This window comes from Colossoma macropomum, unplaced genomic scaffold (assembly GCF_904425465.1).
Source record: "Colossoma macropomum unplaced genomic scaffold, Colossoma_macropomum, whole genome shotgun sequence".
Classification (NCBI taxonomy): Eukaryota; Metazoa; Chordata; class Actinopteri; order Characiformes; family Serrasalmidae; genus Colossoma; species Colossoma macropomum.
In genome coordinates, this window is record NW_023494790.1 from 9999119 (window position 1) to 10025239 (window position 26121).

General features: G+C 39.7%; 1 protein-coding gene across 1 annotated transcript in view; it reads right to left on the bottom strand.

Annotated features, from left to right (window-relative positions):
* ptprea (protein tyrosine phosphatase receptor type Ea) overlaps positions 1-24077 on the bottom strand; it is a 121821-nt gene extending 97744 nt beyond the window's left edge. The window contains exon 1 of the mRNA XM_036572076.1: positions 23910-24077. The gene's annotated coding sequence lies outside the window, so the exon portion shown is untranslated. The remainder of the gene's footprint in view (positions 1-23909) is intronic.
* Positions 24078-26121: the final 2044 nt, after the last annotated feature.

Here is a 26121-nt window from a genome sequence, read left to right on the forward strand (position 1 = left end):
GACTTATTGTATTTTTAATGCACTAGCAATGGAGAATGAATACACTAATACGTTACTATTACCATTTGTTGTCTTTATCATGAATGAGCATATTCAGTATTTTACACTGTCGCCAATACAGGCTATACTTGAGCGGCCATGAACCAGGTTGGGTGGTATCCTCATTCTTTCAAGCCGTCAACAAATACTACCGCAGTATGACCTACATTGGGCGTGGGAGGGAGCGTAAAAGCGGTGTAAAGCATTTTTGTCACTTTTGTGCCTTCTCATTCTGCGCTATTTCAATATCAAAATCATCAAATGACCAAATGATTACATGGTCACCAAATAAGTGAACGGTGCACAATTTTCCATCATTCAATAAATGTCTAACTGCTAAATGTTAAACACTGCTGCTAACTAGGAGAGAGGAGCTGGTTAGCATTATCTTAGCTAGCAAAATAGCAGCTCTGCTCAGTTCTCACTAACTAAAACACTGACACAAGTTTAGCTGACAGTGATTCAAATATGAGGGACTAAAGTTGAGCAACTGGCACTGAAGGGACAGAAAGGCAAAATTAATCCTGTTCCATGATGTTTGGATATGTAGTTTGACCGGCTAGCTTAACGTTAGCTTAGTGAGCAGGCCAGAGATCCAAACAGTGCCACACGCCACAGTACAGGTTTGATTCTGTCGAACTGGTGCTGTGCTGAAACTGGCTAAGTTAACGCTAGCAAAGTTAACAGGCCAAATGTGGCACACACCATGGCACAGGCTCTGGTTCAAGCTAACTGCTGCTAAAATAACACCCATTGAGAGGATATCTAAGAGCGCAGTTGAGTGACTGGTGTTAGTGTGAAAGCAGAAATCGACATGTTTTAGTGTTAGTAGATATCATGATTATATTGTTTTAGGCTCTGATTTTTCCCCTCTACCTATCAGTGCTAGCTATCAGTGATCTCCCACATCACCAATCAGTGAGTCCTCTAAAATATAAATAGGTGGAATGTATTTGTTTGCCAATTTAGATATGGAATAGAAATGTATCACATCATAATTTTGAAATACTGTCATAAGTAAACACTGTACACAGTGTCACTGACGCAAAATATCAGTCATTTTCCTATGGTAGTTTCCATAACGTAAAACTAGGTCTGTGACGTGTTCAACCTTTAAAACCAAGAAACCAAGGTTTAAGGTTTGATACCTTATTCGAACATCCGATTAAGTAAACAAATGCTTCTGACATCCATCTATTTAAATAACCTCCCCTTCCCCACAGTGCAGACTGCAGCATTTGTGGGAAACACTGTCTAAAAAAGTAAACTTATCATTGTTGCAATATGCTATGTATTCCATTGCTCTGACCCCTACATGATGTTGAGTGGTAAAATAGTCTTCTTAAATTTTATATGCTTACAATCTTCTGATCACACAGTATCAGTGCATCCCTTCAAACACATGAAATGCCTTCAAAGATATAAACCAAACACCACTGCAGCACTTTCAAAGGTTTGTACATAATAGAGGACTGAACATGACCTTCAGTCATCAGTATTGGAAGTCTAATGACAAACGATGCAAAGGAGAGCTGTATATAAAGTCTGAACGATTCTATCTGTGCTACATTCAATTACTAATGCACTATGGCCCTTAAGCGCAATAGCAACAAATTCACATCACATAGTGACAAAATTACAGCAGCCCTTCATCAATTTTGCTGACTACTTGAAAATGACCACATAGACATGACTTAGTTATGCTCACACATACTCGCAATTCAGCATCTCCTAATAGCAGATCAATAGAAATGGCCAACACTTTGCATGCACTCATCACATAGGCACCCTGGCTAATGATAAGCAGCGGTGGAGTCTCAGATAAGGTCATCTTGTTCCTTCCATGATTGCAGGGCAGGAGAGAAACAAGGCCAATGCAGGGTGTTATTTAGGCTACCAAGTCAGATCTCTGAACTCTTAACCGCTCAGTTCTGCATACAAAACACATCATTAAATGGAACTAGCAGATAGCATATGGTGTGTAAAGCCCAAAGTAGTGCAGTCAGAAGGAGTCAGATGTGCTAAACACCTTTCATGTTTCTTTATGTTAATTGACATTCTCTCCTTAAGAGCATACTGGCGTGTTAAATGGTTTACATGACTTGCAGCTCAGCTGACTCCTCATGCAAAGCAATACTTAAAAGTAAAGGTTCCTAAATGATTCTTGGCTTGGTGTAGAAAAAAAAACCTTTAACTGATATAAACCCTTTACATTATGTGGAGGTTCTTCAAACCTTCACATCTTCATATCTCATCTGTAAAACTGTCTTTGAAAGAGTCATCTATTGAAACCTTCGTAAGGGAACCGAAGTAGTTCATTTGATGGCATCTACAGTTGATGATAGGCCACAGTTTGAGTGTACCCTCTTTCTGCAGCTCCCACTAGTGGCCATTCTAAGGATGGAATGGAAATTGAATTGGATACTTTCAATGAAACAGATAAAACATTTTAGCCCATAGCTAAACTAGGATCATTATTCACTAGGCTAATGTTGATCTCTGTGGGTGAAATGTGACTCTGTGTTGAGCTGCTAGGGAACAATTAGGATGATAGGGGGGGGCTGAGAACCCCTGCTGTGAAAATAATTCAGCCCTCCACAATGGCTGTGCCAAGAAAAAATGAAAAGCACAACTGCAGTTTCTGTTCGTCATACTGAAAATCATGTACTCCTGCCACAATAAAAAACTGCATTTTAACAGAATAAAAACACTGTTGACTCGCTTGCTCACCTATGAAGATGAAAATCCAGTTGCCTTCCGAACATTCGATTTAGTAAATCATACATATTTCCACTGAAATATATTCCATCAATGTTATTAAAGAAAAAAATGCATAGTTCAATTGAAAGGCCTCCTGAATAGCTGGAGATTGCATTTAACACCTACTGTGAAAAGGCATTAAATTTTCATGGCCAAGTCAGAAGTGCATGAAGGTGCGGAGGCGAAATGATGCTTAAACCTGGCTGCCTGGCCTCAGAGAAGTCTCTGTCAAGCACATATTCCCTCAAGCCATGGATTAAGCATGGATCAATCCCTTTGCATTGGGAACTGAAAAATTGCATCTCAACACCAATCGTTCAACCTCTGGGTCAGATTCTGAGCATTTTCCGAATTGGATTGCTAAGTACTCAGTGAACAGTGATTAGAATCTTGGAGTGAACTTGTCTGTGTCTTTATGGATGGATGCTGGGGGGAAAGGCCCTGCCCAGGCCGAAACACAGATAGCTAGCCATATTCATCTGCCTGAGTTATGGATCATTCCACCCCTTTGCTCTGGCAGCTCTTAATCTAGCCTTGATCGTGTAAAGCATGAACAGATGTTGTTTGGTCTCCAGGTTTCAGGACAAAGCTGTGGGGAATCTGATTAGGGATGTTTTTGCGTGGAACTGGGGTTCCAAAACAAACCACTGAGTCATCACCCTCTATGAATCATTTGGTCTGAATCATTGCTCAGGCTTTCACCAGGGTGACAATGAGATTGATTGTTGGAGGGTCTTCTCCTCATGTATCTGATAGTTTAATATTGCTCAGTGTAAGATCCACTCTCGCTGTAGCCATTGGAAACATATTGTTACAATTGTGTAAGAACAGCAGCTTTTTGTGAAAGGTGAAAACGGTTTTAATGAGTATGTTTACATGCACTTAATAGTCCGATCATAATCGGCTTTCTACAGTTATCTGATTATTCAAATGGTAATTTAAACAGTATACTCTGAATTCTTAGACTGGAGTAAGGTCCAGAAATCCGATTAGGAAATCCAATAAAGAGAGCTGGATTTGAGCTCAGTAATCAGATTTCTAAGTTGATGTAAACTCTGATTTCTGATTACTCTGATTTCTTTCGGAGTTCTCTGTCTGCACATGTGCGGAAACAGACTACGTTTTTTTTTTTTAAAAAGCCACAGCATGAAATTTCAGTTCTATATTACATTTACATCATGTCTTCTTCTCTTTAGAATTTTCTTTAGAGTTTATTGTCTGGTTGCAAAGCAGAAATCTGATTACTGCCTGACTCATGTAGACTCAGAGTTTTTCCCATTATCTGATTACCCAAGTTGATCAAATTACTGACAAAATCGGATTATCGGATTAATAAGTGCATGTAAACGCACTCAATGTTGCACCAATGGCTCTAATTTCCATGGAGCTTTTATGGAAAAAAACGATGGTTCACAGCATATCGTCACTGTCCGAAAAATAAACTGTCAATTTTAATTTTTCTACATAATTTGAACATGGCAGCTGTCCTTAACATAGTATGGACATTTCATGATGATGGGACCAAAAGAAATGTTCAAACATCTCCTGAAATGAAACCTCTTTACATTAACTTACATTAAAGGTAAATAACATATACGCCTTCTCCTTCAGACAGTGACAATATGCCATAGTGTTTGGCCAATTATCTTAAACCTTTGTGTGTTGAGAATTAGGTCCTAGTAGTGTAAAATAGTACCTTCAAATTATATAAAAAATATCTCTTCAGATTGTCGTTTTCCTGGTATAGGAGCAATATCACACATCATCAGAAAAAGCACACTGGAAAAACAATAACAATAACAAATGGCATGCACAGCAACATAATAAACACAGGAGTAACATTCATCTTAGCTATGGCAGCCATCAACTGCTACACCAAAACCCCCGTATATTCCCATGTTGCTTCCACCACCATCACGGCATATGAGACGAGGCTAATTGGGCCCATGCAAATGATAGACGCTTAAAAAATCCTCTTCATCTTGTGGGAATGAGTTTTGGCAGAGGCGCCAGTGAGTGCCTGCGTTTCATCTGCACCAGCGGCAGTGTGGTGGGAGATACGAGTGCTGAAATTACAGATGCCCCCCAAACCCCCCTAAAACCATCCCCTTGAACTACGAAGACAATGCACAATTACAACTGCGCTTGGGTGGGCTCATTTGTGCTCAGTTGACAGTGCGCAGAATGCAAGACCCCATACTGTTTTACACGACAGCCAGTGGTTCCGACTGTGGCTAGACAAGAAGGAACAAACTCTACAATGCCCACCCCTCCACGCTCCTCTCTTCAGGAAATGACAAGCACCATGGTGCATGTCTTCCTGTAACAGATGGAAAAAGACTTTGAAAAGCTTCTGTATCCTTTTGACGCCAAGCTTCCAGTCTTAAAGGCTGAACGCCTGCTTGCCTGCTAGCATGACGCCGATTACACAACAGCTAAAAGGGCAGGAGTGGGCCAGTGATGGGCTCTAGCCCTGTTGTAAGCAGTGGAAAGACTTTTATTTCTCATGGTCGGGAAGAGGGAAGCTCCCTCTGGCTAACTAAGCGGCTAACGGACCCCCCGTGAAGGCTCAGCTGCTGAGTGTGATAGCACGGGAGGGAGCTGTGCAAACACAGCCAGCAGCTTTTCCTCCTCTTCGCTCCGGCCTGGAAACAGAGCGGCTGCGGTGTCTGCTGTGTCTGCCCTGGGTCTTTCTCATCCTGTGATCATAACAAACAGACAGCTGAGTCACAAAGAGCCAAATCCCCTGCCACCCCCTTCCCATCAGCAGCACCACCACAGTCTGACTGTACTCAGTCATTTGATCTCTGTCCCACAGTATACAGGCGAATTAAGACTTTCACACAAATAGTTGCAAGTGAATCATAATTTCTATGCAACATGACAGGTACATAAAACAATCAAAACATAATCAAAGTTGGATGCAAGACATTTAATAATTTCACTAGTTGCAAGATCAGTAACTAAGCTAGCCTGCCCTCCTAAAAAACAGCTTAGCATGAATTCCATGCTGGTCTAAGCTGGTTTATGCTTGTTTATGCTGGTCTAGTGCTGGTTTGTAGTGGCCACATGGTACATTATTGCCATTTTGATTGGCTGTTTCCATGACTGGGGTAAGCAGGGGTTCTGGAGGGTCCTGCCAGCACAGGAAAATGTGAAAAAATTTTGGGAGAGTTGAATAAATAAGGTATAAAGATAAAGGTGTTAATGACTCTGTATCCAGGTTGTTCAATTCAAACAGTGACAATGAACTTCACCTGCAGGATGTTGACATATTACCTACTCTAATAGTGGTGCTTTTTATGAATAGACAAAATTTAATCTCTGAGTACCTTGTAAATACACTACAAAATAAAATATGCAGATTGTCAGAACATCAATCAGTTCATCTAGAACCTCTATAACATTAAATATGTCCACACTACTGGTGCTCCACAGGCTAATGTGCATTTCAGGCATTTTGCTGTCTGTTTTTGCCTTGTATGGTGCACTAAGCTTACTTGAAGTGGTCAAGCAGCCTACGTCTCAGCGTTTTTATCTGATTTTCTGTTACTTTCAAAATGACACCCCTCCGGCACATGATGCAGCCACACTCCCTTCTCAAAATAAGTTCCTGCAGCTATAGCTGCTCAACGAAACTTGTTTTGCAAAGTTGGGATGGTTGCAACTTTGGCTAAGCCTCTGCTAATGATAGCGAAAACTAGCACAAGGGGTCAGTTCATTTTTTCTCAGCCTCGGCTAATATCTTTTCATGTAAAGGGTTCAGGGTGTGTCCCTTGACAAGGGAAGTGAGATTTTAGAATTCCTGTTTCTTCCTGCCTGTGCTTGTGCTGTAATCTAGGTTTTTCACAGGCTAGCCACATGCTAGCCTTTGTCCCCTATAGACCTGGAGGAGATGAGATGTGGCTTGCAGATGGAGCTAAACCACCACACTTGTTTACACAAGCAAGCATAAGGAACATGCTATAAAAGACTGTTGTCCCACAGACAAGATGTAAATCTTAAAACTGGGTGTACACCAAACAGATATTTTTACAGTCTCTGATGATAATCAGTGCTGAAAACCTTAGAACCATAGTCACATTTCCAGTCTCACAGTTTGAGTGGACGACACTAAGGATTTCCTCAGAAAGTGAGATTTTAACTGTTGTGACTGCTGTCGTTGTATCTGGAGCTAGACCAGCTTCACCCACCAGTCCAAGTCAAAATAGTGCAATCTTGTATTGTCCACAAGTATGCACCATAAATGTGAATTACATTTATAAAATTCATAGATATTACATTTATGGACACCAATGACTAGGCCTAATTGGATTTGCCATGATAAGGTAATATTCAGATCATAAAGCACAGTAGGCAAAGAGGACCCAGAGAGCAAAAAAAGAGGCACCCAGCGACGTCATTATCACAGCATGGGAGGGATCATGTTTACCGTACAAGTGTTTATTTTCAGATCTTATGATCAGACAGCAGCCGTCCTCAGGAAGGATTCTGGTTACCCGAGCAAAGAAACATCATATTTCACTGACTACAATTTCCCATACAGGCCAGATAACAGAATAGCTAATGCAAATCAGCCATCTGTGGAAATAAAGATTGAAAAAGCTGTACAAATTGTTAAGCCTGAGAAGTGTAGAGTCATTCTGACATTTTGCTTTATCATTTGAATCAAAGAATGACACAGTTAATTACATAATGAATAAATGTACTTTTAACTTACATTTTGCATTGACAGGTTTGAGATGTTTGACTTTGCATTTTTTAGCTTTGATGGCAAAAATTGAAGAATTTTTGTTTTATTCTTTCTACAAATAAGGCTGCAAATTCAGATCATGATAAAGTTTCTCCTCTTCTACTTCCAAACACAGACGGTATTGACTGAAAGTGTACAATCCACACTTTAGACAGAATTTCTTCACTAGCTTCACCAAGCTATGAGTAAGAATTAATATAAAATTACAACTTGCTTTTATTATCAGCCTCTAAAGGTTAAAATATCTTCTCACAAGCACAAATTTAGCTCTTTCTCCAGCAGCAGATGTAAAGAGAGAGGACATGTTGAACAAATGCTGTCTGAGTCAAACAGAAAAGAGGGTTTTTCAAGGGGCTGTCCACCTCCTATGGCTACTCTTATCCCTCTAGGGGTCTGAGGACAGGGGACCCTGGTTTTCCTTCAAACCCTCCACTAGCTGGCATGCAGTGCTGCTTCTTCGCTCTAGCAAGAGGAAAGTAAGGGAAAATACAGGGTGAAAGGGGGAAAGAGATTAACACTGAAAACCTAAGGAATGTATCAGCCATTGAAAAACATACAGCAGATTTTAACTTCAACTTCTGACCGGGGCCTATTTAGTATCAAGTGTCTCAGAGGAGTCTTAGGATCAAATCTCTTCTCTCTATGTAATCCTATATCTTGAGATACGAAAGGCAAAACAGTTCCTTTTGTTTGAACAGGCCTGTCTTGATTTAAACATTTTAGCTGATAATTAGTAATTTAGCTAACAATTTACTATTAATATAAGATGGTGATTAATGATTAAATAGTCTTTTTTGGTTATTTTCTGTAACTGCTAAAATAGATGACTAAAATGGCCGAACTAGCTAATGAGGTACCTTGCAGCTAATCAATCTAAATCTAACTAAACTAAATCTAATATTAGGCATGCTCACACACTCACAAAAATGTTTACAATTACACAAAATCATGTGTAGAGTGGACTGGCCCTGCGATAGACTGGCGACCTGTCCAGGGTGTATCCTGCCTTCCAACCAATGACTGCTGGGATAGGCTCCAGCAACCCCCACGACCCAGAAGGATAAGCAGTTTCAGAAAATGTGTGTGTATGTATGTGTAGAGTCAAGCAAAGCTTACATCTTTCTCTCAAAAGTGTGAAAATATGAGCTAAACACTCAACACTTTTCAAAAATAGTAACTGACACATCAACGTACCATTCTAGTTTCCATTCTGGTGTACTCAGAGGTCATGTAATAGTGCTTGGTGACTTTCTCATCACCTGAAAGAGTGAAGAATTATCTAAATTGCATTTCCGTAGTCCGTTGGCTTCAACTGCAAATGTTACCAAAGATAGAGGAGAATTCCCAACTGACGACAGACACAGCTCAAGCTTGAAAAACCAACATTACTGAGCGCTGCCCTCTAAACAATCCCTACGGTTTTGTTGTATTTGTGAGACCCATGACATGTGTCAATAAACCTCTTATCTGCTTGCTTTTATTTACATTTATTTGCCTCAAGTCAACCGATAAAAATGCACTCAATTCACATTCTGATAACTGGGATGTAAACATGATTCTGAAATCTAATAATAAAGTCAGTTAACAATCGCTTTTTGCTAAAATAACTGTGATCAGACGATTATGTAACAATTCGACAGCCCTACAGTGAAAACACCTGCAGATTAGCTGCAGTTCAAGACACCATCATTTACAGAAATAGAACCATCAACACCTTTAAAACGAAGGAAGAACGCGTGTGGTTTGTGTTTATTTATGGTATGCACATTCCTTGACCATATTTGGTGTTTCCAGACCTCAGAGGATTCTGATGTTATCACTGCACACACAGTAAAATATTTACTCAGAAATCCTACATTAAGCACAGCAGTTCTCCAGGAGGGCTGCACTGCAGGATTTTGTTCTAACCCTAATCTAACACACCTGCATCTGATACTCACAGCTTCCTAGGCATTTTAATGAGCTAAAGTGGGTGCGACTGCGTAAGACTGACATAAAAGCCTGCACACACTCTTAAAAATAAAAAACCCAAAATGGTTCTTGGCTTAGACTGGTTTAAATGTATGGTCCTAGAAAAAATGTTTAACTGGTAGAGAACGTTTACATTACACAGAGGTTCTTAAAAACTTAAGAAAACTTCATTTTTTTAAAGAACCATGCATTGAAACGTTCTTAAGGCAAACGTCTTTCTTCTTTGGCATCGCTCCAAATAATCCTGTTTGGAACCTTTATTTTTAAGAGTGTACCACTCAAAAAGTACCCAGGATCTTACTCTGTCAGTGCTTGTTGTTTAAAGGGCAACTGAGGCTATGGTTACAAAAAGCTGGAGGTAGTTTCAGTAATAAATTAATTATAAATTATAAATTATAAATTAAATCTCTCATAATAACTCATTTGTTCATTGTTTTACTGCCTTTATGATCATATGTCAACACATGCTACAAAATCACGTGCCGAGTGAAGAAATGTAACAAATAACCGAACAGTGATTTCAGAATTTGAATGCTGGTACCTCATACGGCTAGCAGAGTACTCGAGTACCCGTGCACATCCCCACTGCAGACATATGCAATCAACTTCCTATAGCAATATAAGATCTAACGACCCAAAGCCAATCTATTTGGGCTCTCTTATAGACTTGATTTATAGACATTTCCTCCCTGTTCCTCTGTCCTGCATCAGTCCTACTACAGCTATGAGGCGGTCTGGCCTTCTAGCTACAGGCAGAAGCTGCCCAGAACTCCAGTCCAAGTTCTCAGAGTCTTCCCCCATACTACCACCAAGTTGAAGGCATGGTCTGAACTCACAAAAATGCATTTGACCACGTATGCATAACAACAGCGGTAGCTTTGAAGCAACTGAAAAATAATCTACTGAAATACACACTGAAATTCATGATCCAACCAAACTGAAACAGGCAACATTTCTTATCATGAGCTGCTCCTTACCTCTGTACCCACCCTGCACACATTTCCTGCCATTAGAAATGGTTTCCTGTTCTGAAACTACTTAATTAAATGCTGTCAAGATCTTATACATTTCTAGATCCAACATCGAAATGTTGCAAGTGGAGGAGTGCAAAGGGTTATTCATCTAATGGGATCTAAACTGTTCACTGTCTGATCTCTTGACAAGGCCTCTAGCTGAATCTGGCTGACAGACAAAGAGAACAAGATGTTCTACACCACATGAAGCCATCATCATTAACACCTGTCTCCTCCAGGGACAGCGCAGAAATTTAATGCAATCCTACAAGGGCTCGACACACTAAGGACAAACTACTGCGGGACCATGCAGACATGTTTTGTGAGAATTTATACAGACAAGTTTTGCTTACTTTTCATACATATTCTAATAACGAAATATTTTTAGCTTTGACTCAAAATAATATGAGCTTTCACACACAGTAACTGTTAACCATTAACCACTAAGGCACGCTGTGCTTTTGTTTGCAAATGTGTTGACCTAAGCTGGTGCATTGCGGCTGTATGAGCTGCCAGGTACTCACGTATTAAAGTCTTGCAGAAACTATCAGTTCACAGGAAACTATTTAGACTAGTAGAAGACATGATATAGCACGTGGTGGAATCAGGGTGCCATAAGTTCAGAGAGCAGTGGGTAATAGTAACAGTCATGGGTGCAGCATTGTTGCTGTTATTTAAAGGCCTCTGCGGCTGCTGCTCCCTGTAGCTCTTGGCGGGGGCTATAAGTGATGAGCATAATGAGAGCTGATATGAACTCAAAGAGGCTAATATATCAGCGTCCACCCTGAGGACAAGTGCGCTGTTCTTGAGGTATCGGGATGCAAAATATGTCTTCTTCAGCTCCTCCCCCATATATGCAGGCTCTAATATGCATATATGTTCAGCAACTGCAGTCAGTAACGGTATAAATCTCTTTATAATCTTAAATTATGAATCTTTAGGAAAATATGTCAAAACGGTTCTTTTGCAATGATTCAAAATTAGTATTAGAAATAGACAGAGTACACTACTGTACCTGGAGTGGAATGTAGACTATTAATCCAGTATTTTTCATGTACATAATCTATTCATTCTGATTGCAGATGCTAAATGCACAGACACTTATAATACATAGACATTGGGACCTGGATCATCTGGATCCAGCTGGATCCACATGGATTAGCATTATGGATTAATCTATGGTCACATTTATTTGCATAAGGTTTCAAATGCAGTAAAATGAATAACATGCAGACATTTTAACACAGCAGCCAAGTGTCGCCTAAACAATCTGCTCTTCCAGAATACAGTAAATCCATCATCAAATATTGGTTTGAATTATCAGTTAAATCTAAGCATCAGTCTAATGTGGTTACATTTCTTTAAAACAATTATCTGCAGATACCAATATGATTGAAATATCTATGTGTAGGGCCCTATGACATTTCACAATGTAGGGATAACACATTAAAAGTTTTGTGGAATCTGTCATTGCGCAATTCAGATAATAGGTTCACATTTGTTGCTGTTTCAGTGAATTCAATTCTTTGCAGAAATCAGCAGCTTCTGGGTACAGCAGGGTGTGCATGTGTCTGGCCCTAGCATGTCCTTAAAAGGTCAGCGGCATCAAATATAGCCTGCGTTCGTGTTTTTCCTCAAAGATTCCTAAAACGAAATGGTTGGAAATGTGCATCAGTGAGATCCTGCTTGTGTGGGTTCATGTCAGTTTTTTCTCTTCTTCAATGAGGCACATGAAAAAAACATGAGTACATTTGAATAGCACCCCTTGTTAAAGATCTCTAGCCTGTTACATGTGAGTGAGAGTGAGTCTTTAATGAGTTTATTATACCTTGAACTGTTACTGAATGTAATTTCAATAAGATGGTTCAGCTGTATTTAATAAAAAAGATTACTAGATTTTCACTATTGTGTTTTATTGGGGAAGACACAATTAATGTAGACACACCAAGCTTCTTTTTCATTTGTTTATTTTGAAGAAGTTCCATATTTCCAAACTGAACCAATATTTCAGTTTTCATATTTTAAAAAAGCACATGATGTTTGAACATTATATTATAATAGATTTTAATACTCCAAAATCAGTGCAGTTTATCTGACACCTTCAGATCAGTGCATCAGGGTATTTTTACACCCCAAGCACCCAGACCCAATGCAACAGTCTTTACAGAAAACCAGAAACCATGTTACCCTGTTTAACACCATCCTTCTGCATCTCTGTAAAGCTACAGTGTGTTCAGTATAACTGTGCTGTTAAGGAGCTCTGTGGCTAAGCGGCAGCGTTGCGTACATGAATCTGCGGTTAGGAATGAAGATATGAACGGGAGCAGTCCCTGGAAAGGTAATCCCATTACTTCACACTCCCAAAGCTGGGGACAAATAGCACATGAGTGATGTATTCTGTGTCTGTCCCTCTGTCTTATCTCCGGTAGTACACTATTAATCGCACTTGTGCCTTCTCAACAAAAGTGATCCTCAATATACCTGTCAAATAAGCAGAAAGCCTAACAACACTTTGGCCACTGAAGCTTGTAATTTAGGCGTGAGAAAGATGTAATGGCCAGGCTTGGTGCAATATACTTTCCTTTTAAAGCCTCTGTCAGAAAAAGCTAAAAAAAAGCACCACGGCTGCCTTGAAACTAGATCAGGATTAGCTAATGGTCAACGTACATACTGCTGCATTGGTTTAAATAATGACCAGCCACTATTGATGACTGGCTTTATAAATAGCACTGCAGGGTTCTAAGTAGTGGTGGTGGGCATGTTTGTTGAGCGTGGGCCTTCATGCTCTCTTTGAATTTAGTACGTTTGAGAGTCAACACACCATTAGGCATATAAAAAGTGCAAGGTGGAAGTTCCTCACTTTTCTGAATAGGGGTGGTCAATATGGCAAAATTTATCATTATTGTTATGAATTACATTTCATTACATCACAATATGCTTTTCTGAGCACATCATGGATATCAGAGCACTGAACAACTGCATGTTTTATTAGAGAGAAAGCATATTTAGCCTTGATTAACTGGACTTAAAGTATGTGCAGTATGTGAAACACTGAATAAAATTCTGTTCCAAATGATCAAACTTTAGAAAACTAAATATTATGATGCATATTGAGTACAGTAAAAATGTCAAAGTATTATGATGTTATATTTTTGCCATATCGCCCACCCCTAGTTCTAATGATGATCAGGGAAGCAAATCATATCACATTCCAGCATGTATAAGTTTGAGAGTTGGAAATGAGATGCGTTGGCAAACACATGCATTATTCATCAGACAATGCTATATAAGAGGCACATTTGTACCAGTGAAAGTGAGGAATTGTCTGTTCTCCTCTCTCTCTCTCTCTCTCTCTCTCTCTCTCTCTCCCACAGCGCAATGCTCTCAACAGGATGCAGGCGTAACAGACAGAACAGTGAATGAATAAACCAATTTCTAACTTTGTTTGCCCCGGATGTATTGCAAAACAATCCACACAGCAATTGCAATACACAGAATAGATTAATTATGAATGAGTTGTAAAATGCAACTTCAGTAAAACAGCAAGAAGAGATGTGTTAACATAATGCAGAGGCTTGAAAAGCTCTTTCGCAAAAGCTGAGTGGACTGTATCGGAGTGGAAATTACTCATAAGAGGCTGTAAATCTCCAGTGACAGTTCCCTTGATGTTTCCCACAGCTGAAATTGCGTTATGTGGTTTCAAGGGGAAAGCTGGAGGGCTGTAACTCTGACAGTGCTTCACAATGAGAGAGACTTATGGGTACCTTAATATTTTCTGACATGACAAAATCAAACAAAACGATGCAAAGTGGAAAGCAAGTGCAGAGTTTTGTTTTTATGTTTATTTATTTATATATATATGTTTAAGCCGACAGGCATAATAGAGATCATATTATTCAGGGGTTAGTGTTGAGATTAATGCTAGTTGGTTTAGCAAGCCTTTTTCAAAGCCATGTTTCAAGTTTAATATCCACTATCAGAATGCTTGTAAACATGAAGGTTGGCGGTACTTTCGAGACACTAACTCTCATCCAGTTAGCCATGAAAATAGTTCATTTTAAGTGGAGATAAATAAGAGCAAAACAGACTGAACTGTTATTGGCAATATTTGGCAAAATCTGTTGTTGTGTGTTTCAGGTTATAATGTAAACCGTACCTTTTGGATTAGGCTTGAGTGTTTTCTATTCCTAAAATCTGGTGAATTGTGAATAAGTTTCCTTCTGCTCCAGACGGTCTCTTAGCCTGCATGCTCTCATTTATCCTCGAAAAATAAATATGACGGAGAGCATGCTAGCTAGCAATCCGGAGCAGTAGGACATTTGTTCCGTCTGGGCCTAGAGTTGGTACCGATTGTTTCATTAAATCAGGTAAGAATCGAGTCTTGACAGCCATGCTTACCTCCAAAGACAGTCTGGTGTGCAGAGTTGGCAACTGCATGCTACTGGTGACAAGTTAGTATTTAGCTTGATTATGAAACATTTCTTCATTTTAAAAGTGTTGGTTATTCAAATATTTTCAGATGTTGTACTAATACTGCGCAATGAATGTTATCCACACAGCAGTAAGTTCTTTGCTGCTGTAATGTGATGCTGATACTGTACGTCATCTACATGTAGGCTATAGATGTGACCTTACTAATGACACAGGAATTTTTAGCCTCTTGCGTTACAACTGCGATACATTATTAAAACAACCAAAACAAATTGAAATATCCATTTAAAGTGGATGTAGATGACTAAGAACAAAGTAGACGTAGATGACAAATGTAGATGACTAAGAACATATCTGTTTCCATTATAATGACCAGATGCTATTCTTTAATCTTAAAACAACCCTAAAGGTGTTTGAAAATGTTCCTCTTGTGAGATGTTCCAGTTTTTCTGGCCCTATAATTGAGTTATTAGTCTAATACACAGTATAAGTATTCCATATGGATGCATGGATGATAGATAGATAGATAGATAGATAGATAGATAGATAGATAGATAGATAGATAGATAGATAGATATTTAATGGAAATAAAATAACTAAACACAAACTTAACTAAAATAGGATAACAAAAATACTATATTGTACATAAATGGATGGATGGAGGGGTAGATGAATGCATGGATGGATGCATGGATGGATGGGTGGGTGGATGGATGGAGGGATATTCAATCAACTTTAATTAAATTTAAAAAAAATAATAAAATAAAATTGGACTTGAAGTAAGATGACCTGTACATTTTATACAATTGAATTAAAACAAACAAAACTAAATTGAACCAAATTAAAGTAATATAGCTAAAGAGCCATATTGTACACCAGCATATAATCCATTTAGGAGTGAGCAAGAAGAAGGATGGAGAGAGGGCAAGAGAGATACTGAAAGAGAAGAGAAGAGAAGAGAAGAGGGAGGAGATGATCCATATTTATAGAGCTGTGACTGTAAACTCAGATCATTCTTAAACGAAGCAGACTGACCCACCCTCAGTCTGACTGTCAGGGAGGAGTGTCATCAGGGAGGAGTGTGTAATGTTTCAGTTCAGCATTGCTCTCCAGTCTACACCCTGCAGCACCAAGATCCACTACACTGGGCTGAACTGACCCACAGAGCCAAGCTAAATGAACACACATACAAACAGCTTCCAACACTTACCACACCCACAAAATGTCACTTATTTTGAAACACCCCACCATTTCAGCATCACTCAAAAATATCCACACAGCTGCACTACACGCACACACACACACAACACAACCATACTACTATTCATACAACTTATCACTTTCACAAAGGGTCACTTTCTTGGCAAGGCCTGTCCATTTAGTCTTCACTAAATAATGCAAAACCCACAAAGACACACACACACACACAGAAAGATTGCAGTCTCTGCAGTCCAGTGAGATCATCCTGCTATCCCATTTCAAAGGTGCAGTAGCCTGCAGCGTTCTCTCCTGTTGAAGGTTAACACTCCACTTCACTGTAGCAGTAAGTGTATCTCTTTGTCTGCATGAAGAATGCTCTTCATGGCCTGGTTCCTCAGAAGCATCACACTGTGAAGATCATCCTAACTGTTAGAGCGCTCAAAGTGACACTAGCTCTGGCTTCTTAACAATGCCCTTTGTACTCTGACACTTTGGGAAAGGAGCCCGTTTCAGCACAGACGTCACTAACGTATCACTGATTTATGCTGAGTTTCCAACTCAGTTACATCTCGTAATACTGAGATACGGCAAAGTTAGATGACTAACAACATATCTATTTCCATTTTAATCACCAGATGTTATTCATTAACCTCAAAACAGCCCTAAAGATATTTGAAAGCGTTCCTCTTGTGAGATGTTCCAGTTTTTTCTGGTCCTATACTGGCAAGAAAAAAAGGTGACACGTCTAAGAGAAATATAGGCTATGAAAATAACTACGTGTGCGAAATTGCATTCTCTACATATTGTTCCTGGGCAGCTGCTCAATATGAGATCATAAGACCTTCTCCTGTCGCCTCTTATTTAAACCACATCCCCTTTTCTTCCACTCATAGCCAGGAGGCAGAAAAAGCAAAGCATTTTTGTCCATGTTGCAAGAAACTTTGTTTGTAAGGTTAACAATGAAAGTACATTGAAAGTAAAATCACTTTTCAAAGAACACTTTCATTTTTGTTTAATCCTCACTCCCAACACATAGAGATACAGCAAAAATATGGATCATCTAGGGGCCCTGAGGTCTGGTTTGAGAACTGAGAGATCATTTTCTTGTTCAGAAAAGGATTTCTTCAAAAACATCACCACCCTGTAGAGTATAGGTCGTTATTTGCATTTCTGGGGGAGTTTAGCAGACTTTTTTTTTAACAGACCAACTGAACATGGTAGCTGACCTATCCATGCTCCATTCTTTCGAAGCAACTGTTTCTAAGTTGGGCAAGATTTACAGAACATTGGCAAAAGTCCTATTTAGTCTAATGAGAAAGCGCGCAATTCAACTGACAGTTTTTGCCAGAATACTTAAATCTAGAGTGAACTAATAATTTAACTCCTTCTCATTTCAGATACTTATTTTGTATAAGTGTGAAGGTTCACACTGTTAGAATAGATCAAGTGTAGTTTTGTTGACATATAATTGAGCTAATGTTAGCATGCTGGCAAATTCTCTGTCATTTCAAACCTGCCTTGTTTGGATTGGATACAGCAACATAGTCAAGGTTACTAGCTTAGCATTTAAAACTAACAGGTATCTAAACTCCCACTAAATTCATTAGAGTTCAGATTATTTTAGATTGTCAACATATTTCGATCGTTGAACATTCTGCAAAACTTGTCCAGCCTCACAACTATGACTGAATGCAATTGTAAGTGGACCACAGATAGGTCAATTAACCGTTGAGCTGAATCAGATGTGTCTGAACAGGGAAATCACCAAACTGTGCTAACACCAGCCGCACTAGACTGGAATTTATTAAAGTAATTGCTGAAATGAGAAATTTCACTCCCAGGCTGTTTTAATGGTGCAAATGTGCAGCACCAGCAATGCTTATCACATATGTTCAGCTTCATGGTCCTTTCTTTCCTATTAGTGTGCTGCATGTGGATACCATACGGCAAGCGTTCTGTTCCCTCAGACGTCACAGACAAATGTTACGTCTCCTTAGATACCTCCGACAGATGGGCTCGAAACTTCAGGCACAACTACAGAGAGGAAACAGGCCTTCCATCAGCACAGCTGTTTAACCCAGCTAAACAACTTCAGAGGAGCACTCGAGACGATGACACAGGCTTTGCTTAGACATGAAGGTAAATTAAATCTAGTTCTCATATCTGTGACAGAGAAAGAGTGTTCTTCTTGCATTAGCTCACTGCTGTCTATGTAACTCTGTTCATCTGGAAAAGAAAAACAAAAGCTGATCCCAGATCAGCACATATACTCTTTGATAAACATGGCCGCTGATGTTTCCTTGAAAGCTACATGGGAACAGGACTGCACTCACATTTCGGCTGAACAACCTCATGCTGACATTGTGTCTAAACCCACAAACTTGGCCATGTGCATTAGGACAACTCTTATGTATACATTTTTTTCCAATGTTGTCTAGACAAATAGCCTCCATACTGTTTCTGGGCAGCCACTCGAAATGACATCATTGGGGCTTTCTACTGTCACCTCTAATTCAAACCACATCTTCTTTCAGACAGAGCAGTTTATCTGCATATGCTGTATGTTAATTTGTTTGGTTCAACTGCAAGATATAAAGCAAAAGTCAAGTGTACCAGCGGTCATCAAGAAGGAATAGCTTTGCAAAGCAGGTCAAACTGTCAAGGAAGGATATATCTTCATTATACCAATGAGTAACTAGAATCACAGTGTATTTCTAAGAAGATACATTATTTTACAAAGCGGCATAAAGAAGCACCCTTGCTTAGTTGACCTACTGACTATCCCTCTAACCAACACTTCTACATTCCTTTGCTCAATATTTACAGTATATTCTCAAGTGTTGGGTTAAGCTGTGTGCTATCTGGAAGCATTTGAGGCAGAATTTAAGGCTTGTGGCAGAGTTCAAGTCTCGCAGCAGTGTGCTGAGGGACAGATAGGAGGCAGGTAAAACAGTGAGGTCGTGTTTGCACAGCTGAGTAACAATCATCTCAGTGGCAAGCACATGGCCTACACCAGATGGAACCACGCCCTTTCTGTCATACAGCTCTGCCCAAGCTAAGAGCAGCAACTAACCTTAACCCTTAGAAGTCCACAGATCAGATATAGCACAGTTATATTAATGGTTTACCATTTAACAGCACTGTAACACAAAGCAGCTCCACAAACTCATAACCAAATTGCAAACAGCTAAACACTGATCACAGCAGCTACAAACTAATAACTCATTAAAACTGCAAATTAAGCTACATATGTGAAAGTGAAACTAACTTGAGTGCACAACTAACAACAATCATACAGGCCTTAACAACAGTTAGTAAAAGATACTCACTTCACACACAACAGCACATGATAACTAATGAATAAACTTTCTGTTAAAGTAAGAGTGTTAAAGTAAATTCATACATATCAATACAGCCATCGTTGAACTGATATGCATGCTGTCTCAAGCTTATCCACGATATACTGCACTTTTCATCAAGTAACAAACAATGTAAAAGTAGCCTCAAAAGAACAGCGACAGTCTTAGGGTCCAATTGTGAACCTTAAATAGGTTTTAAAGGTACATTATTTTCACTTTCCCAGGAGGAAAAAAATGCTTTTTTTTTATAACCCAATGTTTTAAAATAGAAAAATGAAATAATAATATCATAATCCAAAAGTTGTATTAAATCCACACACCCCGTCTCGTCTCCAGGCTTTTTATTTTATTGTTCTGTTTTAAAACATTAGGTTATGAAAAGAAACAAATATGTACTTTTCCACTGGGAAAAATGTGTGTAAGGTACACAGTTGGACCAATTAAAACCACTGTTGTACCTTTGAGGGAACATTTACATTGTTTGTACCTTGACAAACGAAAAATGTACCTGCTTGACATAACAATAGCATATCCAACCCATATACAACACATTCTCTATCAATCTGAAGAACCATTTCATGATCCAATGAACCCTTTAAACATGCAAATGGTTCTTTGCGGGTTCATGGTTTTATATATAACCACTGTCTTTACTAAAGAAACTTTGAAAAACCATCTTTATTTAAGAGTGCGCTGAAGTCGTACCCCAGTTACAGTTTAGTACCTTTTTGTGCATCAACATTTTGAACACAGCCCTACTCACAAACAAAAATGTGGATTTTTTAAAAAGTTAGAAGCCACACTTTCAACAGAATTTCTCAACGTGTGTTGATTAACTATGTGTGAGAGATGGTTGGGGGTGTTAGTCCTGTGTCAACCACATAGACAGGCGTACTAAAAAGAGGAAGTCATGAATGGGTGCTTAAAGAAGTCCTGTGTTTGTGTGTGTGCGACCTAGACAGAGTGTGTAAAGTGTGTGGAGCAGGGTCGGGGGGTTGAGGGGGGGGTGTCCTGGCTTCCTGCTCAGAGGCAGGAAGTGACCAGCTGGCCACTGTGTCTCCAGAGCTTCTTACACTGTGCTTTCCTGCATTTCAGTATACTGAAATAAACCACAGAACCAGCAAAGAAAAACAAAGTTATGAACACTGTCACACACACAAAAACACATAAACACAGACATGTTTGATCTCCTGAACGACATTCCTAGAGTGCTGCAATCATGTTGTTTCTGAATGGATTCTGAGTACATTCTTGGAATACAACGGCTCAGTACCAAAAAAAGGTTCAAGGTCATGGTTATTCATATTACCATTGCCTTTACTAAAGAACCTTTGAATAACCCATTTTAAGGGTTGATAAAGAAGCTTGATCCTGTAACTCTGTTTGATTAATCCACACCTTAAGTGAGTTAAACAACTCTCAAAATTCAAGGAGAAATTTAGAAGGAGAGACACTTGGAGAAGGTAATTATAGGTTTATATGAGCACTGATCAACTTGAGTGATTTATATGCCAGGATATTCATCAGCCACTGGACAAGGTGAGCAGCTTCTGTCCATTTCTCTTACCCACAGGACAACACATTAACAGTGTGACTTCTAGAGAGAGGACCACAGCAGGAAGCCTTTTCATAATGAAACTAAACACTTGTAGGACAAAGTTAGGTCTGGTTCAGACAGAGTCTGCATGCTCTAACTTCTTTTTTTGTGTGTGTCTGTTTTGCCTTTGTAGACATAAAGCACGAATCCTTTGTTCCAGCCCAGGGAGATCTAACAAAATCTGTGCAAGAAACAAGATTCACCTCTTAAACTGCCTTTAAACCAATTAGATGGTTCTCCTCCCCACCCACAAGCAGGCAAGCTTCAAAGAGAATGTTAAATGCAGCAGCACCTCGGAGAACGCGCAGCGCAGCAGGGGTCCCTGGATCCCCCAGTCAACATGGTGCTGGATTCACATGATTCACTCAAATTCAGGATGAACACATTTGATGTTATATTGACTGTCTGGAGGAACAATTCCGAGGGACTTCACACAGAGCTTTTTATCTGCATACAGCTCATGTGCTGAAATCGCTGTGTAACAGCGCTATACTGTATTTCACTTCACTGCCTCACTGCAGGAGGTAAAGGAAAGGTCAGGTGTACCAGTGGGTCAAGAAGGAACAGCTTAGCAATGCAGGTATGTGACATGTGAAAAGAAATTTCCAGCAAGTTCAGAATACAAGACCTCCCAAATTCTTTTGAGCAATAAATCAGGAACACATACGTCATCATTTATATCAACGAGTAACCGGGAGAATACCAATGTAATGTAATCCTAAACAGGTATTTCGCAAAACAGTGGAAAAACCCTCAGTGTGAGACCACAGCATGCAGGCCTACAGTTGAGCTTTCAACCTATGGGCACCTCATGACTCTGTCATTGATGCTCATAGTTAACTGTGTGCTGAACTGTGCCTAATATACAATCTGTAGCAGTGTAGTCTACACAAGGAAAGCTAATTTCTATTGATCTAAAATGTTGTCTTATGTCTGATTTTGGCAAATCCTAAATAGGTAAAGAATACATTTCGTAAAGGAGTACTTCAGGGTAGAGGTGGGCGATATGGCAAATATATAATATCATTATATTTTATAATATACATTATACTCATTAACTCTGATCAGTTGGAACAGAGAAAAAAGAACCAGTAGCGCTACATTTTAAAAAATACTATCAAAAACTGTGAACACAATGATTTTTATTCAATATTTGGCATACATGCACTAAATCCTATTAAACGGGACTAATTTTGCTCTCCTTATAGCGAAACAAGCAGTCGGTCAGTGTTCTACAAGTACTTAAGATATTCATGATATGCTCATAAAAGCATATTATATTGTATTGTGACATAGGTTATCATGATATATATATATATATATATATATATATATACATAGTCATATCGCCCAGCCCTGTCTCAGAGCTTTTGAAATTAATCTCTACTTATTTAATCTGGATTATATGGTCCATTACAACTGTGATCTAGTTTGATCTGTTTTCTTGTACTTAATATAAGAACAGAAAACACATTTATTTGAAACAAACTTATAACAGAAGCCAAAGTGTTCTGAAGTGACTGTTACTGATGGATTTTCAACGGATTCTACGGAGCCCTGCTGGTGACATTCTGTATAAATAAAAATAATGCGTGGCCCACAACTTAGTAAGATGTGGAAACCAGATAATAAAGTCATGGCCACAACATAGTAAGGCGTGGGATTGAGATCGAATGTGTGGCCATGACTTAATAAGGCATGGGAATGAGACAATGAAGTCATGGCCACAACTTAGTAAGGCGTGGGAACAAGATCATGCTTTTTTAATTAGGATTAATTAATTTTCTCATTCCCACGCCTTACTAAGTCATGGCCACAACTTAATTATGTCATTTCCACACCTTACTAAGCTGTGGCCACAACCTAATTATCTCGTTCCCACGTCTTGCTAAGTAGTGACCATGCATTATTTTTATTTATGCGATATGTCACCAGCAGGGCTTCGTAGGATTCCATTTACAAAGAGACGTGTTAAACTCACTGGCCACAGTCATGTGCAATACAGATGTGGCAGACAGAGATGAGGTTGAAAGATGGTGGAGTGATCCTACAAAGTTGATGCTATAATGGCAGAATGATTATTGTGTCCACGCAGCCTGGAATGTGGAGTTACATTTAAAACAAAGCACAGCAAAAATGAATCAAAGCTAATAACAGAGCACTGGAAAGACAACACTTTGCAGCCCAAGTCACCAAACTCTTAGAGAAGAGGAGCTGGTGAACAAGACTGACATCAATACAACAATCTAATCCTACCAGACCTCATTTAAGGGAGTATGAAACATCAAAACACAGCTGATAAACTTTTCATACTACAAATTCAGTAGCCAAAACTGCCAAATGCACTGTTGCCCCTGTCACAGAGCTGAGTGCTCTGCATACTTTCAGACTCCCTCGCAGCATGCCTTAACTAGGGACTGCTCTCAAACCTTAAGACTGCTCCCAAAGCCACCTCCGCTCTCCAGTGCTGCATGCCATTCCCATCCTCCGCGTTTTCCCTCAGAAACATGCGCCTCAAGGGACAGTTAAGAAAAAAAACACAAAACAAGACCAGGACAGCCTGTGTAGCCCGCACGTTTCATTCACTGCTTTAACGCTTGTTCCACTAACCCACATCCCACTGAATCTAACCGGTCCAAACACCCCAGGCTGGCTGTTAGAAACAAACAGGCACTCCTCCCCTCAAAGCGCTTCCATATGATTTACAGCACATGTCCTCAGTAACGCCGTACAGAGCTCACCGTGCGGTCCGGTACAGCAGCCTGCATTATAGACTCTACACCCACCTGTGTACTGGCACTCCTGGTGAAAGCCCACCTTGCGCATTCCCCTCGGCCAACAGAAGCCCCTCACGGTCGCTCAGTGAACAGCTGCAGCACCATCCAGATCCAGCACCTCACCGAGGCTGAGTCCCGCGCGGGCCGTGAAGGGCAGGCGGAGCTGCGGGCAGAGCCTGGGCGGGACTGAGCTGAGCTGAACCGCTGCTGCTGCACACAGAGAGGCGGGTTTTCTCGCTTTTTCAGCGAGGAGGGAGGGAGGTGTCCGCAGATTCCTCCTCTGTCAGCGATTCCCTCTTTTCTCAGGGGCTTTCCTCCGTGGGGAGAGGGAGCCGCCTGGCGACCCAACAGGGAATAGCATGCGCTGGGAGACTGGTGACACTAGCAGCAAGCAGTTCTGTCAACTGCACTTTCAGAGCTATAGAGAACTTTAAGTGATACAGCTTAACCTTCATTCATACATCATTTCATTATGTAAATCAGTTACAAACTGTAGAAGAAAGAGACCTACCATGCTTACAAATGCTCGCCTAAACAAATATGTTTTTATTCTATACTTAAAAACACTAGTTGATCTTAGTGACACTGCTCCAGAGAATCCCAAATGTCTGAATGAAATAACAGCAAAATGATGTGCTATAGATGAAAAAGGAGATGCAACATTCTTATTAATGACAACGTGATTTGACTGAAATGCGTCTGAATGCACTACACCACTGATACGTTTAGGCACCTCCGGTCAAATGACGTTTTGTTGATTTTCTAAGTGAAAATAAGTTAACACATCCTCTAAAGGGGAACACGTGCAAATATGACAGTTTCTGGCACATTTCTTCTTTGTTTTTGCTGAGTGTAACATACTGTATAAAAACGTGCCATAACTTTGCACAGGTCACATTTATGTGTTTGGCCAGTACCCTTCGTTATATTCAACAAATAAATCATAATTGAGCATTAAAATGTTCAGTGATGTGTTCTCTGTACAGGATGTGTTATTTTCACTTAGAAAATCAACAAACATGTCATTTGTCCAGGGGTGCCCAAACTTTTGCACACAACTGTGTTAAGCTAGATTGGCTCCACCTTCGTGGTGTCCACGTCCCAAAAGCCCACTCCCTTGCAATTAGATATGACGAAGAACGAAAAGCACTAGACTAAATGGCTTATTCATAACAAGTGTATAACACGTTCAGCAGAAATAGACACAGTTGAGTCAAAGTGAAATCTAAGGCTGGATCTCAAATGTCTCCATATTTAGTGCACTGTGTAGGTCACTAAATAAAGGCTTCCATACCCAAACAGTGTATTTTTGGCCAGTAGCTGCACGACTTCCTCTCTAACATGTGGCGCTTTACGGTGTAGAAGCCAGTTAAATGACCTATGCAGTGAGTAGGGAGCCATTTGAGATTTAGCGTTCTTTAGTGTTCTGACCGGGGCTTGGCTTTTCATCATCATCGTCATCATCGTCGTCGTCGTGTTAAAGACACCAGTTTGGATTCGTGAAAACCTCCTTTGCAGAACATCTACAGAAGCCTGTACTCGTTTACATTCACTTAATGTGAAGCTCAATATTTAAACGCGTGAAGAAGCGCCACCTGCTGTCCACATGAGCACAGATCACTTTATTTTTATTTTTCGTCTCCTAATCTGCTTTTAGAGTAAATGTAATTCGAGAGAGCATACCCAACACCACACACAACCATTCAGCTGATAATCTCTGGTCAGAGATCACAAACACATGCCTCATCACACACCTGCTCCTACATGTGATGTATCTCCATGGGGATTTATGGCATAATGACATGCACTGCACAGGACTTTGGACCAGTAGACGCAGTTCTGGTCAACTAAAAATAGCTCCTCTGGTTAGAACACAACATAAAGGATGTAACTGTGTATTTTGAATATTTAGAGAATGTGATTTGTGCCAATTTTAAAAAATTGGGATGATGAATAATAACCCCAACTAAATCAATGAAGAAATCATAGGATAATGGAATGGCGTTTCTTTATGTCCAGTTAAAACAATTATTGCCACATCGATTAAAGTGTCACAAAAAAAAAAAATTAAAACCTTCATCTATATCGCATGGTCATGTGTTAAAGCTATGTGCTGATGGAGAGGCATCTTTTTAATATCAAACCTACGTCAATCTGCTTTATGGTGTTTTTGAACTGCACTATAAATGCCATGACAACTGCAGTTACTCTCTGACCAAAG